This window comes from Schistocerca nitens, chromosome 7 (genome assembly GCF_023898315.1).
Source record: "Schistocerca nitens isolate TAMUIC-IGC-003100 chromosome 7, iqSchNite1.1, whole genome shotgun sequence".
NCBI classification, from domain to species: Eukaryota; Metazoa; Arthropoda; class Insecta; order Orthoptera; family Acrididae; genus Schistocerca; species Schistocerca nitens.
The window spans coordinates 565,942,923-565,960,549 of NC_064620.1; the positions used below are offsets into that span (position 1 = coordinate 565,942,923).

Here is a 17,627-nt window from a genome sequence, read left to right on the forward strand (position 1 = left end):
ATACTATAAAATACACGATTTATCACTCACGATATTTACAATGACGATACATGAATGAAGAACACTCGTGTAAGAGAAACTTTGCAGTAACTAACTGTTGTAACATCACTGTGGAATTAGTCACAACATCTCACAACTGTGTTACTTGGACTAAAACAGTTCTCTTTATTGCTGCATTTAGAGTAGAAATTATAGCAATATCAAACTAAGCACATGCACAGTTCAAAAGAAATTTGTATTAAAAAGATCAATTTCTAAACATTAATGATACAAAAATAATATAGCTTTGTTTTTATGGCCTTCAATTTGAAGATTGGTCTGATTGGGCTCACAACGCTAGCCTATCATGTGCAAGCCTCTGGCTAACTACTGCCACTAACATACATTTGAACCCATTTACTGTATATTCAGCTCTTGGTCTCCCTCTACAATTTTTACCACTTACTTCTCTCCATTACGAAACTGATAGTTTGTTGACACTTCACTTCAGGATATGTGCTATCAACCAATCCTTTCTTCTTTTGTGCCACAATGTTTTTACCTAGTTCATTCAGTACTTCCTCATTAGTTATTCAATCTACCAATCTAGTCTTCAGCATTCTTCTGTAGTAGTGTGTTTCAGAAGGTTCTATTCTCTTCCTGTTTGAATTGTTTATTTGATAAAGTTTCCTTCCATACAAAGCTACACTTTAGACAAATATCTCTGGAAAAGATTTCCTAACATTTAAATTTATATTCCACGTTAACTACTTATCTTTTTCAGATATGCTTTTCTTGCTACTGCCAATCTGCATTTTATATCCTCCCCACTTCTGCTGTCTTCAATTATTTTGCTACCCAAATAGCAGAACACACTGCTTTTAGTGTCCCATTCCCTAGTCGTAGATTCTATCAGTATCACTTGATTCACTTCAGCTAAATTCCGTTGCTTTTGTTTAACTTTTGCTGATGTTCATCTTAGAGAGATCTTTTCAAGAGAGTACCCATTCTGTTTAGCTCATCTTCCAAGTCTGTTGTCATGCCTGAGAGAAATTTCTTCTTGGTTTCCAGCACTGCTTGCACACTAGATGGAATAGTTCTGTCATGGCTGGGTCTCCAAAGGATCTCGATAATTTTGAGGGAATATCATCTGCTTCAAGGGTGCTGGCAAATTCTTCTCACAGTATCATGTCTCCTATTCCAGCTTAATCCACTACTTCTCCCCATTCTTTAACATTGTCCCTGACATTTCCCTTGTAAAGTTTTCACATATGTTCTTTCCAGCTCTGCCCCTGGAATTGTTTTGCCAGTTAGACTATGGTTTTGAAATATCTGTCTTATCACTATATAAACAAACTGAAACCTTCCGATGGCTCTAGATCCCTTTGATACATACATCTTTATTTCATGATTCTTAAACCACTTATTAGCAATGATTAAACTATGCTCTAAGAAAAATTCTACCAGGTGGCTTTTCCTTTCATTTATTTCCCCCAGTCCAATGTTCTCCTATTGTTTCAATGTTTTAAATTCCCTTGCATAGCGCTTACATGCTACAGTTTTACCTTGAAAATGACAGGGTGTGCACCTGTCAAAATATTGGCAGTTGTCAGTAACATCACCCAGCTGCATTCCCTTAAGTTATTTGAACATTGTATATGCTGGGAGAAACTCAAGTCTCCTCATACATTATTTGAATCTCTTCAGCATTTGTGGAACTCGTGGACTTGTAAACTTATACTATGTTTTAGGGATTGGCTACATGTCTATCTTGGCTAAAATAATGTGCTCACTATGCTGTTCATAACAGTGTATCTGCATTCCCATTTTCTTATCCATTATTAGACTTATTCCTGCATTACCTCTATCTGATTTTATACTCATAGTACTGTACTCACATAATCAGAAGTCCTGTTCTTCCAGCCACCACACTTCGTTAATTTCCACTATTGTATCTCCAAACTGTTCATTTCCCTTTTGAAATTCTCTGGCCTACATACCTGATTAATGGATTTAACAACCTACGCTTTGGCATGCAGAATGCCAGTTTTGTTTTTCCTGATGACTACATCCTCCTGAGTAGTTCCCATCTGGAGATCTTTCAAAATATTTTACTCAAGAATATGTCATCACCTTAGGCCCTATAGTAGAGCTGCACGCCTTTGGGAAAACAAGAACTGTAGTTTCCCCTTGCTTTCTGCTGTTCATGGATAGCAAGGTCATGTTGGCTAATGTTACAATGCCAAATCAGTCAACAACCCAACCACAACTACTGAAAAGGCTGCTGTTACCACCTCAGGAGCCACAGGTTTGCCTCACATCTCTACATATATTCCTCCATTGTAGCTACTTGGTATGGTACTACTGTTGAGGAATGGAAGCCACTGCATTCCTACTAGATCCAAGGTTCATGATGGGAAATTATAATAGTATGATTATGAATCAAAATTATATTCAGGCTACAGTGCAATATATGTAATAATCAAGTCTCTTTTTGTTATTTATATAACAAGAAGAGACTGTGATTATAGTGTTGTAAAAGCTCCTTTCAAATGTACAATTAAATCATGTGTATAATCAGTATTGTAATCAATATTTTTTCAAAAGCGAGTTAGGAGTTAGAATAGCTTTGTATCCGACATGTGTCATCTGCTGGTTAAATTGTGTCTACCTCACCATTGTTGAAACACAAAATTCTTTATTGTGGTGAACAACATTGTTAGCGAAGGCATCAGGGTGATGCACCAATGTTGTAACAAGCAGGGAGCAAAAGCACTTGAATAAAGGGAAGAAATGTAAAGTTAATATTTGTGACTAAAAGGACAATAAACACAAGACAGTGAGTGATTGCGGATGCCCTAATTTATGAAGGAGAACTGCTCCTGTTCCTGGAAAAGCATTACCTAGTGAGGTGATTCGAACAGTATTGCAATTGCTGCTCGTAATGAAAAAACATTTCTCACAATTCGGTAGCCAAAAAGTTGTACACAAGGTGTGGCAAAATAACTGACCTGGTGCTACAAAATATTTTATTGGTCACCAATTACATTATAAACTTTATCACCCTCAATGTACTCACCTTGCTGATGTCTAGAACACTCCATATGAATTTTCCTTTGTTCAGAGCAGTGGTGGAAGTTCACTGCTGTCAACTTGTTGAGAACATCTGTTGCTCTAGCTTTCACTGTAAAATCGTATCCTCTTTGCCTTTCTGGCTGGTATGACTTTATTTCTGGGGGGGGGGGGGGCAGGGGGGGGGGAGACCACAGGGGGCCAGGTCAGGCGAATGCTGTGGGCAGTCCAGTTCTGCAAATAATACCTTCACAGATAAGGCAGAAAGGACTGGCATACTCTTGGTAAACTATCCCCAATTTGCTTTCCACAAATCAAATCTTCATCTCTTCAATCATTCATGAATGTCTCAATGAATGTAGACAATTCCACACTAGACAAAGAAAAAGAAAGAACATTCATCATGGCTTTGAAACTTGATTTGCTCATCTTCATCCCAACACCAGTAAGGTCCAGCTCTTCCACCATATTAGTTGGCACTTTGTTTCCGGATAAGAAATCATGATTCATCACAAATAATACTCTTGTCTTTTTCTGTATCATTATCAACACTGTTTCAATTGACTGCAGGAATGTTCATTTTTGATTCCTTTTGGTCTGTAGTGAGAAGTTTTGGCACTATTTTTGTGCAAACATTGTGCATGCTGAATGAGTCACGTACAATATGAGGTATACTTCCTCTGTTAATTCCTGAGATTTCAGCAAGAGCTGGGATACTCAGACAACAATTTTCATGGATCAACTTATGAAGTTTCTCGATGTTGCCATCCGTTTTTGATGTTGATGGTTGTCCAGGATGTGGATTGACTTCAGCCACTTCATGTCCCTCCTTAAACTCTTTGAACCATTAAAAAGCTCACATTCACAATAAACACTCACATCTGAACAGTTCTCCTTCTTCATGTCTATATATTTATGTCTCAACATAGTCACCCTGGTGACCAACACATTGCTCCCAATCAGAGACCAGTTTGTTAATACCATCACTGTAGAATATTTGACTTTGTTGATGGAGCCACAGCATCATCTCTGCTTGCACTGCTTCATCACTATCAAAGTGAAGTTCTCAAAGGTGTTCTTTAAGTTTTGGAGATAGATGAAAATCAAATGGGGCCAAGTCAGGACTGTAAGGAGGATGACGGATGACAGTGAGACAAAGGCACTGGATTGTTGCAGATCACAAAGCACTTGTGTGTGATATGGTGCTGTCATCCAGAAGGAGAGGGTGCTCCATGTGTGGACTAACTCTTCAAATTCGTGCTTTCAGTTTTGTGCGAGTTTTCACATGCGCTGACACAGTCATGTTACACAGCACCATGTTACACACAAAACTTCAGAGCCCTCAAGCGGCTGAGGGTTGCAATTTGCATCAGCAAAGGGGGAAAGTTGACCATGTAATATGCACAAATGTAATACTTCAACTGATACTGAGCACAAAATAAAAAATTTGGAGGCATTATGTTCTGACATAACCACAAACGGTGGAACGAAGAGGTGAAATCAAAGACCAGAGAAGGCAGTGAAGAATCGGCAGCCAACGGTAGGTGGAATCTGACGGTGCCAAGGCATGCAAAGCAGCATATAAAAGCAGCTCATGCTAGCCTCGGCTGCACAAGATTGTCCTGAGTCTGAAATGTAACTATTGCTATGCTGTACAGATCCGTAACAAGTGGTTCCTTGGACTTGGTGTATAGCAAGAACTGTGTTGTTTTCATGTCGCCTCTTGCTAGTGACATTTGCTGTAGAAAAGTTAAGTATTGTCAATTTGCCTTTCTAGAAATAAAACTACTAATGTTGTTTGTCTGAAATTGTTGTATAGCATTCTGAGAATGCTGCATCCCGTAGGCACCCTATTAGCGACGAGAGGGCAAGACACCACAACTGAAAGTCTTATCACCGAACTACGTGCCTGCCAGCCACAGACTTGTTTTTTTGTGTATATTGTGCTGACGCCTCAATTCTCTCGTCTTTGCTTTGCAGGGGCGCTCACTTTGCTTTACCCGTTTCTTGTAATTTTTGCTAAAAGTTTTTTCAGGTGGGTGTTGCAGAACATTTCTTTGATTTTGTCGTTATTTCCATTGCTTGCCATAAATATTTTTTGCATTTTGTCTTCCAATATGATCCCCCCCCCCACCTGTCCCGCCCCATGCTCAGGCACCACAGTGCAAGCATTAGATGCCACACAGCTAATGCAGATGTTTCAGTTTCAGACTACCCAGACTTCAACACTTCTCAACACAGTGCAGCAACTACTCAGCAACGCTACGTGCTCGACAGAACCAGCACATTCTACTACAGCTGCTATACCACCTTTTTGCAAATTTTGTGAGCAGGACGAGGAACGGTTCGAGTGATTGGCCCAGTATGAGTTGCATTTACTCACCCACAATGTTCCAGCTACTGTGAAACTTCCTTATCTATTACCAATAGTAGGAAGTGCAGTGTTCCACTTTATCAACAAACTTTTTCCTAATGCCACTCTGAGTGAACTGTCTTATGAAATGGTTATCTCTTCTTTAACTACCCATTATGACCAACAAGTGAATGTGGTAGCAGCTAGGTATTAATTCGTCAATTGCAAAAAAAACGACCAGAACAAACATATCGTGAGTGGGTAATCGATTAGCAGAGTTTGAGAAGAAAATGCAAATTTAAATGTGCTTGCGGTTCTTTATATTCAGATGTAATGTTATGTGATGCGATCATCTACGATGTGCCCAATTTCAAAATCAAATAACAGATGTTAAAACAGTCCGATCCATCATTTCAGCAGGCAGTGCAAATACTAGAATAGTATGATTCTGATGTCTTGTTGGCTCATACATTTGAGCAGCCAGCTGTTTGTTGGGTTGTGTCCCTTAGTCGTGATCGCCCCACTCCGCACTGGCAGCGTGTGCTACCCACGCCAGGTAAACAACACCTGTCCACACTGTGAAAGCAGTTTGCTAAACAGGCGGCTACAGAGGCAAACAGAATTAAGTCTTGCCCTCACTGTTATACACAGCACAAATGCCAAAACTGCCCCTCTCGACAAGCTCAGTGTTACGATTGTGGTAGGAAAGGACATGTGCAATCCATATGTTTGCAACGGAACAAACATCAGAATTTAGCCCACTCACAAAACTCTCATCATAAGGCCCATGTCATTAATGCAGTATATTCAAAGTCTGCAACTAGCAATCATGCAGTTTCGTAAGTGACATGTCAGTCAAACAAACTTTTTGTTCATTTACTTATTTGTGGGAAACGTGTGAAATTTCAGTTGGACATGGATGCCTCTATCACATCGCCAAATCTAGGCTCCCCAAGCCTGTCTGAAACTAGCATGCAACTGACGGCTTATAATGGACAAGACATTTCCATTCTCGGAACATGTACTTTGCCTGCCTTGTATCACTCGCATACGCGAACTGTGACTTTTGCAGTGTTACAATCACGCAAGTGTGACAACATATTTGGTCTTTATTCTTTTGTTTTGTTTAGTTTTGACATTCACAACAATGTGTTGTCAGTGTCTGCATTCAATGCATAAGACAGTGTAGCTAGCTTGCTAAAAGAATTCCCAGAACTCTTTTCTGAAGGTTTAGGCAAAGTTAACAATTTTGACGCACATATTAGGTCGAAAGACAATGCTCAGCCGAAATTTTGCCACGCCAGAACTGTTCCCATTGCATTACAGGACAAAGTTGCTGCTGAACTTAAAGAATTGCACGGTAGTGGAGTTATTGCACCCATATCAACTAGTCAATGGGCAAGTCCACAGCTTTTGCTCCCCAAACCTTCAGGTCGCATTTGCCTCTGTGTTGACTGTAAGTCTACAGTCAACCCACAAACTGTAATTGATACTTATCCACCACACCCAGATGGACAAATTAGATGCTGGACGGTACTTTTCTAAAATTGATTTGCGCAACAAACAGCTTCAAATTCCGCTCAATGAAGAATCTCAAAACATGTGTGTAGTAAATACTCGTTTGGGCGTGTTTTAAATATTTGCATTTGCCTTTTGGCAGTGCTTCCGCACCCGCCGTTTTCCTACGGTATTTGGAACAACTGATTGCACAAGTGCCAAACTGTTAAAACTATTTGGACAATATTGTAGTAGCAGGTCATACACCTGAAGAACATATTGCAAATTTACGAGCTTTGTTTCATGTGTTATCTGATGCAGGACTGAAGTGCAGACTGGACAAGTGTGACTTTCTTAAACCTGAGTTGCAGTATCTTGGTCATGTCATAAACACTCAAGGTGCATATCCTCCGCAGTCGCATTTGCTACCCATATGAGACCTGCCAGTTCCTCGTAATGTCGCAGAATTGCAGTCAGTTTTAGGAAAAATGAACTATTATATTTGGTTCATACTGAATGCTGCACAAATCGCAGCTCCAATGCATCGCTTGCATCACAAAAATGTCCCCTTTGTTTGTACAGATGAGTGCCAAGTAGCTTTTCAAAAACTTAAAGATGTATTGCTCAGTGATCGATGCTAAGTTCAACTTGATCCTGAAAAACCAGTTACATTGCAAGTTGATGCTTCCTCTTATGGAATTGGTGCAGTGCTTTCGCACAGAATTGATGATAAAGACAAACCTATTGCTTTCGCAACTAAAGTGTTATCCAAAGCTCAGTGAAACTATTCACAAATTGAAAAAGAGGCATTAGCTATAGTTTATGGTGTCACTAAATTTCACCACTATTTGCATGTCAGAAAATTCTACTTAGTTATGGTTCCTGTACAAACTGCTCAGAAATTGCAAACATGGGCTTTGTTGCTGTCTCAATACCAGCACGAGATTGTGTATCATCCGACAGCTCAACATGATAATACGGACGCACTTTCATGCCTTCCGATTGCCCCTTACACAGACTTTTATGCTTCTGCTGCATCTTGTCATATCGATGCTCAGAATTCTGAATTGCTTAAGTCTTTTCCGCTGATCTATACGAAAATTGCACAGGCCATGGAAGCTGATCCAGATTTGAACATTTTGCTCAATGATATTCGCACATCTTGGCCTCACTCCTTGAATAGCGCAAAGAATTCTGTAGTGCACCAATACTTTGCACATCAGCACAGCCTCGCTGTACAGAAAGGTGTGATTCTTTTTCAAAATGACAATGGACAGTCAAGTGTACTGATCCCTAAAGTTTTGCAAAAACAAGTGTTGCAGTTACTTCACTAAGGTTGCTGGTGGATTGTTCATATGAAACAGCTAGCGTGTCGACACTGTACTTGGCAGGGCATGGGCGCCAAAATAGAACAGATGATGTCACAGTGTCACACATGTGCAGAAAATCATTCTGCTCCACCGCAAAAGTTCTCTGCTTGGCCTAGGTCGCAATCGCCACGACAACGTGTGCACTTAGACTTTGCAGGACCTTTTTGGAACACTCGCTGGGTAATTGTGGTTGACTCATGTAGCAAGATTCCGTTTACTGTGCCAATGGCCTCGACAATGTCACATAGCACAATTCAGGTGTTGTCTTTGATTTCTTGCCTTGAAGGTTCACCTGAAGCAATAGTGTAAGACAATGGACCTCAGTTCACGTCACATGAATTTAAAACATTCTGTCAATGCAATGGCATATTGTATCTAACTAGTGCACCATTCCATCCACAGTCAAACGGCGAAGCTGAACATTTTGTCAAAACATTCAAGCAGCAGATGGCCAAACTTTGCTCTGCACACACCAGGCATCAAGCCTTGCCACTGTTTCGAGCCTCGTATTGTTCGCACCCACGAGATGGACCATCGCCAGCAGTGTTGCTTCACGGCCGCCACCATCGTACACTGCTCCACCCTCCTCAGCATCCGGCGGCGCAGGAAGGCTGCAAGTATCGCTTCGCACCACGTGATATTGTCTTTTACAGGGTTTTTAGCAGGAGCAGATGGTGGGGGCAAAGCGAGATCGTCCATCAACTAGGTGCTTGCATGTATCTTGTTACAGATCTGGATGGTTTGCAGCGCCACCATCAAAATAAACTTCAATTCTGTTACATACACGATGATCTCACAGTTTCTCTTCCCCCAGACTCATGGGTCCAGAGGACAGTGCAGCCGCAGCAGCCGCCGGAAGGTGTCATCACGATACCACGGGACGACCCGATGGAGACGGAGCCTTCACCTCCTCTGCCTCCGCTCATCCTACCCATGGAGCTGGACACGGCCGCACTGAAGCAATCACTGTTGTCTTCATTTGGTTCATGGCAGCAGGGGGTGGACGCGTACTCTTCTGGTTGTTTTCCAAGGGACGTTTCTGCCACAGCGCAGGCCGGATGGTGGGGTGTGGCCAGAAGCTGGGCGTCCCCTGCAGCCACAGCTTTTGGCTCATCAGAGTGTACACCCTTCTGCAGCCCCCGCCATTGTCACACACCGTACACGACGACTGTCCGTCACTTTGGGGGGGAGGAATTTTCTGGCGTAACCAGAAACGCTAGAACGAAGAGGTGAAACAAAAGACCAGAAAAGGCAGTGAAGAATCGGTGGCCAATGGTGGGCAGAATTGGACCGCGCCGCACCAGAAGCGCCACCTACAACAGCTGCGTATAAATGCAGCTCATGCTAGCCTCGGCCAAACAAAAGATTGGCCTGAGTCTGCAATGTAACTATTGCTATGCTGTACAGAGCCGTAACAAGTGGTTTCTTGGACTTGGTGTATAGCAAGAACTGTGTTGTTTTCATGTCCCCTCTCGCTAGCGACATTTGCTGTAGAAAAGTTAAGTATTGTCAATTTGCCTTTCTAGAAATAAAACTACTAATGTTGTTTGTTTGAAATTGTTGTATAGCATTCTGAGAACGCTGCATCCCGTAGGCAACCTATTAGCGACGAGAGGGCAAGACACCACATATTACTTTTTAGCATATCCTCATAGTAGTGTAACACTTAGTCAAAACTAGAATGTTCTTAACATAATTCCTGTCTTTTATATGATTTTCAATTGAATGAAGGCTAAATATATCAAATTATGTTAGAGGTGTTTAAAATATTAGGATGGAATTTCGTTCTTTTTTAGGAAAGAATTTGCCACGTTTTCATATGGGAGATTTTACACACTTGATTATGACAAGCAGCCTCAATGTTTGGCTTTCCAGTGGACTGAGACGGCTGCTGAAAGTAACACTGCTTCCATGAGGTTTTTGCATGAAAGCATTGCCAGGAAGGGCACAGCAGAGAAAGCTTCATGCATTCTGAAGTATGTTCTTACACATTTCAATCCACTCAATGATGGTGGTGTTCGATAACTGATAATCTGGCCTGGCTGTTGTATTGAGGAGAACAATGAGCAGATGTTTTCCTTTTTCCAAAATCTGGTTGCCCATAAATTTTTCCACTTCTGTAGACCAAACTTTCTCATTACAGGGCATAGTTTCTTACCTTGTGATTGGTATTTTGCACTTATATGCCTTTGTGTATATCACCAGGATGACTGGATTCCAGCTATTCAACAGATTTCTTGTCTGTAAGATGGAACCAGGGGATTTCAGATATCTTATCACACTAGATCAAGGAGTTCAAAATAACTGAATATGCCTGGCTACAAATTTCAGTTGAGCGCCCTTCTATATTAAAAGGAAGAAAAAGAGAAAAAGTAATGACATCCTGCAACCATGGATTTGTCAAAGCATTGTGCAGAAGCAGAGAGGTACTGGGATATGCAATGCATTACTATCAAAAATTTCAGTCTACTGTTTTGTCCATCAAAAGCAACAAGAAGAAAAAGTCGACATGTATAGTATATCCCAGCTGAAAAATGGAATTCCCATCAGCTATTACGTACCCATCTAGTCCCTTCTCTGTTCCCATTCCAGCACTACACAGCCCACTATTCCACCAATGCACCCAGTCTTTTTACTTCTCTCCTTTCTGGTAACCCCTACCCCACTCTCCCCCACCCTCCGTCTGATCTCTCAACCCCACTCTCCACCTTGTTCCTGCATGCTGCCCACAGCACTTTACTGTCCCCCACCCCTACTGTGCTCACAGTTATGTGCTTCATATATGAGAAGCATTTATTGAGATTAAATATAAGTTATATTGTACGCATAAAGACACTATGATTATACATACAGTGGAACTTTGCTTTTACATTCTCCGATTTTACATTTTTGTGATTCTATACCATAAATTTGTAGCTGCCATGAAAAACCCGTAAGGTCAATACTACAAATTCCCCAATTTTACATTTCTTCCTAGTAAGGTTTACTAGTCAGTCTGGGTACTTACTCGATGTCTTGCTTGACTTTATCCCGTTTTCTTCCTATTGATATTTGATGTGACTGAACGAGTTATAAGTGGCACAAAAGACAGATGGTTCATACCATGGATGGTGATGGAGTTACGGGATTATTTTACGCCATTGTGAAGAGAGGAGATGTGAGAGGAAATGCTGATGTAATCCACAATCGGTGTCCACAACGCAACTTGCAACATTTAGCTTCACAGTGCAATTATGATACAACTACTGGTAGGTTGCAGCGGTAATGGAAAAATAAGGCAGTCAACGTGATGTGTTCCGGACCATGCCAATTCGTGATGAAGGGGCCCAGCCACCATCTTTTATTGTTCCACTTACAACCCAATCTCATCTTTTTGCATGTATTTCCACTGTACTGTATTCAGCAACAATGTCAATTGTCAACCTTTTAAATTCACACACGGAATCTCAAAGAACATGCTCGGTCATAACCAAGGAAACATCACCCATTTCTGGCTAGTGAACCCCTATTGGCTGGCAACTTGTTAAGCCACCCAACAGACAGTGCAGCAATCACGTCACACTAACACATGTAAAATGAGCTCGCCTACTGGATGTGTGAAGCGGGGGAGTGGCCCTTCACCGATGGGAGTGCAGATAGGGTGAAAGCATTTTGTGAAGTGCTGAAAATATATTTTTCATGCATCTCCACTATATGGTGAGTAGCAACTTTCCTTCTCATAATATTGTTGCATTCCATCCTGGATTTTCCACTGTTTGATAGATGTCACATGGAAATAGATCAAGGGTTTTGCAAAAGCACATTTTAAAGACTTTCGTGTTCACATCTGACATGATACAGCTGCTATTCAAATATATACTTTGCACCACACATTGTAGAACGTAAAGACTGGCAGCAGTGATAGACGACATGAAGGGAAATTTTAGCACCTGAGATTTCTTCCAAATTTACATTTCACACAGTGCACAGAAATTCAGTGAGCCGACTTCTAATAAGCTTGGGGAAGTAAATTTATTTTTTCACATCTCTGTTTCTCTCTTCATGCTTAAAATAACACTTTAATGGTGGTAAGCATGCAGCTCGTAAGAAAAGTAAGAAACAGTAACAGCAATGATAACAAAATATGTCATTAAGCGGATGCATTTATGCTTGTGGTTTAGGCACTTAGCTGCTGTGATATTTCTGGTTTAATTCAACATGTTCATCAATTTTTGTTCCTCGTTCCCTGTTTCTCCATGAATGTTATGCGGGAAGAGTGACTGGTGGCAAACATCGGTATGAGCTCTAATTTCTCTGACTTTTTTTTTCTTTCGTGGTCAGTTTTTGAGACATGTTGGGTGAAGTAATATGTTATCCAACTCTTATTTTAATATACACTCTTAAAATTTTAACAGTAAACTTCTCCGTAATGCACAACACCTGTCTTGAGTGTCTAAGACTGTAGTTTGTTGAACATTCACATAACTCTCTTGAACTGACTAAACCGTCCCATGGTAAAATGCACCACTCTTCAGTGGATCTTCTCTCTCTTCCATTAATCCAAATTAATAAGGGTTCCAGACTGATGAATGATATTCAACAAACAGTCTAACAAGTGCTTTGCAAGCCACTTCTTTCGCAGATGAATTAGTGCTTGGTATGCCACTTCTTTTGCAGATGAATTACATTTCCCTAAGATTCTCTGAATTACATTTCCCTAAGAGTCTCTCAATGAATCTCAGCCTGACCCCTGCTTTATCTACTATTTGTTTTATTTGGTCATTCCGCTTTAAGCTGCTCTGGATGGTTACTCCTAGGTGTCTTATGGCAGTAGTTGGTCCACTGCATTGTCACCAGTAGTGTAACTGAACGGTAGAAGATCTCTTCATCTATTTACATGCAATAACTTACATTTGTTTACATTTAGGAACTGCATGGTCCAGCACCATTCATCAATCCTCTGCAGATCTTTCTGCATTTTAATGCAGTCTTCTGGCACTGCAATCTTCCTATAGAAAACATTACCATCTGTGAGTAGTGGCAGGAAGCTTCCAATTTTACCCACTAAAATCATTAATATAAATTGTAGACAATAATAGCTCTACAACACCGCCTTGGGTACTCCTAAAATTACCTTTACATCAGTCACTTTTGTTCCCTTTAAGAACAACTCGCTAAGCTCACATTCTGATCAGTAGATAATAGTGTGGAACTGTACTGAACAGCTTTCATAAGTCAAGGAATACGGCATTTACCTGAACACCTTTGTCTATAGTGCTCTGGATCTTGTGGATCAACAGTGTAAGCAGAATTTCGCAAGATCGCTGTGGAAATTTTCTATAAAAGATTTTTATTCTCCATAAAGTCATAATCTATGAGCACAATAAATGTTTCATAATTCTACAACTGATTGATGTCAGTGATATTGGCCTATAATTATGTATACCTCTCTGGTAATCCTCCTAGAAAATCAGAAAAAAATTGAACATTTTTCACTTGCTAGATATCCTTCGCCATTCCAGCAATACATGATACACTACTGCTAGAATGGGAGTAAACTCTTCTGCATAATTTCTGTAGACCCTTTCCGGCACCTCGTCTAGTCCAGATGCCTTACCACTGTTGAGAAATTTGAGTAAATTTTATTCCAGAATCCAATACCTTAACAACTACCATTCAGAAATTTGTGCAATGACTAAGGGGGAACCACGTTAAAATAATCCATGATGAAAATTTTTTAGAAGAATGAATTAAGTGTTGACCTTCTTTCTCTCATTTTGTATTTCAGTGCTAGTATGGTCACAGGAACTGAACAGATTATTTTGGTCCATTCACCAACTTCTTTGCAAGACCAAAACTTCTTACAATATTCCGAATTACAGCAGAGCAGCGACTACAATCATTATCCACATATACCAATAATTTAAAGGTTATCCAGTGCACTTTTTCAGACAGTTACAAATGTTGTAACAAATACTCCACTTTTTAAGGATTTTACTGAACCAAAAATAGTTGAAAATATGAAGATTTGCCTGGTAACATTAGTAATGCAGTTTCAGTGGAAGAGTGACTGGTACAACTACTAATTCTAAGATAATATTTTGTCATTTTTTATCCAGATCTACTTTACGTACTGCATCCATCACTTGTACATTTTTATTTTGATATTTTACTGAATAAAAACATTAGGTTAGGTGAAATAGAGGAACTAATTTACAAAAATTATTATGCCTAACACCATCCAGCAAGAACTGGTTGTGATGATTTGTATGCCTCTGGTCCCAGATAGCTTTGCATTCAAGAACTGCTGAAATTGATGCCTTTGTAAAATTGTCACTGGTAGTTCTCACTTGTGAAACTGTCCGAGGCTCTCAACAACTTGTGTATTGGTTACACACCAAATAAGTCTATCAGTGGATACTCGATGCATACAAAGAAGCATTATAAAAAATTAACAGATTTATTTGACACCCAGGTGGGTATTGCAGAAACCTGAACTGGCAAACACTTGAGGACAGGTGCCAACTATCCTATGAAATTCTACTTACGAAGTTCCAAGACCTAGTAATGAGGAATCTACAAATATACAATAATCACCTACACACTGTTCCTGTAGGGACAACAATGACAAAATTAGACTAATTACAGTGTGCATGGAGGCATTAAATGCTCGTCCCTGTGCTCTGTACGTGAATGGAACTGGAAAAAAGTGATTAGTAGTACAACAGGAAATAGATCTGTCACGTGCAATGGTTTGCAGAGTACAAATGCAAATGTGGATGTAGGTTATGCTGCCCAAGACTCTGCGTCCAGCTCAAAGCACAAACAGGTTTGATACCCTTGTCTGACGAGCAGTGATCCTGCAAGTTAAACGCACTGGTAAGACTCAATGGCCATGCCAGTGATGTGCGAGCAGCAAGATTCAGCATAAGTACCCTCTTACACTCATTTTGGATTCTTTCAGCTTTTATTTGTAAACTAAGATTTGACTTCACTTAAAACAGAGATTAAATGGTCACTGCTTTACTAGCAACTTTCTAAGACTGTTACTGAACCATGGTTGGTCTTTCCCATGCCTCACAATCTTGCTTGGTACATACTCATCTACAGCATCCAGTTGAACTACACATCTTCATCCTCCGAACTCTATATTTAATGCTGCCTGTAATTTTTATCCACTCACTCTTGGTGAGCAGAGATATTTTCCTATATTTCATAACAATGCATGAAAAATCAGTGGTCATCATTGCAGTCACAGCCTTACGACCACTAATGCCTTTCTTTACATTAAATTATTCAACAAGTTCAGCTTTGTAAGTTACTAGATGGTCTAAAGCATTGCTCTCATGAGTTGGTTCTCCAACTAGCTGTTTGATGTACATCTTAAATAAGATATTCGGAATAACCTCAGGTGAATCCTTGCCAACACCAGTTTCAACCATGAGTCTTGCCTATTACAGTAACATGTTCTGAAAATTTACTTATGATGTTCTCCAAAATTTCTCTGAAATTCTATGCCAATGCAGCTGCTGATGTAGGTGGTCTATGACAATGTTTGATTATCAATAAACTTCCTGGCAGATTGAAACTGTGTGATGGAACCACACTTCTTTACAGCAAAAAATAGCTGCCAACACTGCCATGTAGCAAATCACTTGGGTATATGCTCACCAGACAAAATATTAACCATACCCTTAAAAGGGCATTATACCGTAGAACCTCAGTTAAGCGTCACTTTTGGGACCGGCGAAGGATTGGAACACTAAAAAGGTCAATCAGAGAATGAAACAAGTCATTTACAGAGCTCAAAACTATGTAATACATCAAAATTAAGTAAAAAAAAGATTATATTTCTAATGAATAGAAAGAAAACAGAGAATTTTAGACGATGAAAATCTATTTCTGAAAGTGTAAAATGATTTTTGTTTCAATTTCTTCTCTTTGTTGCTGCATTATACCACTTCTTTCCCAACAATATGTGCATAGCTGTAGTGGTTGGCTGTTGTTCCAAATATTTCAGGGCAGTCTTGAACGCATCCTTTGCTGCAGAGTGCCTGATCTTTTTGTCTTCTTCCTTTTCTTCATCATCTGACTCTTCTCGGTCAACACTGTACTGTTGCAAAACAAGATCGATGATCTGATAATCTTCAAACTCTTCATTGGTGACAGCAGCAACGTTATCTTGTGCTAATGATTCCTCTACGTCATCATGTTGGATATCATTCCGGAGTGTTTGCAAATCAGTGGTTTAATCTGCACTGTCTGACTCATTAGTTTCTGGAAGTTCATGCTCTTGGTTTAGTCTAGAACAAACCTTTTCCCATGATTTTTGTAGAGTGGTTTTCTTGAGGTCACCGTTTCCTATGAGTTTTGTAGAGTGGTTTTCTTAAGTTCTTCCCAAACTTGAGCACCTGAGTAAATTGCACCTTTTATGCTGATGCTTTCCATTATTTCAAAAGGATCACAACTCTCTTTTTTTTTTTTTTTCTAACAAAGTCACTCATGATTTCCTCATGTAATGTCATTTTAACCACACAGTAATACCCTGGTCCATTGATTGGATTACTGAAGTCACCTGGGGCATGGGGAAAGGGCGAGGGGGTGGTCAAATACAGCTTTTATGTTACCTTGTTGAAGTTCAGACTCTGAGGGGTGCGTTGGGGCATTGTCTAATAATGCAATTGCGTGATGTGGTAGGTTTTTTGATCTCAAATATTTATTAACAGCAGGAACAAATGCAACAAAAACATTTTTTAAAACACATTACCATTCATTCATGGACCTTTTTAGCTTTGTAATAAACAGGAATTGCTGATATGTTTACATTTTTGAAGAATCGTGACTAAGTGCATTGAACTTGGTGTGACAGGAGTAAAATCAATCAATAATGCTAGCACACTTTTCAGCACAGGGTGTAGACAGATGGCCAGATATCTGTGAAGTCAGTTAATCGAAGGTTGGATAATCGAGGCTCTCCTGTAGTGAATGAAATAAGGGCTGTGAAGTGGTGTGTGCCAGTTGGCTCTACGGAATCAGTGCAGTAAGATGGTTAGATGCTGAGATGTGACAGTGTAGAAAGGCACTATCATATTTAGAAATGTTCACGACCATATTGTGAACGAATTTGCTTTATCTGTGAGTGTACCAACACTGACTGTCCAACATTTCTATAATGAATGGTGTGCCGCTCAAAACCATATAACATGGCATCTCAACAGAGGTAACAAAAATATCATGACTGATGTGGACTAGAGACAACTGTCACACCTCATCAATGAGATTTGGTTTCAAACCCAACAGGTACTGCTGCTTTCAATGACTGCAGGTTCATTTCGACTATTTTCTGTATGAAAAACATGAAGGGAAAGGCATTCAAC

General features: G+C 40.0%; 1 protein-coding gene across 3 annotated transcripts in view; it reads right to left on the reverse strand.

Annotated features, from left to right (window-relative positions):
• The window catches only part of LOC126195077 (THO complex subunit 5 homolog), a 158,826-nt gene that overhangs the window by 24,202 nt on the left and 116,997 nt on the right, over nt 1–17,627 (reverse strand). The gene's annotated exons all lie outside the window — the stretch shown is intronic.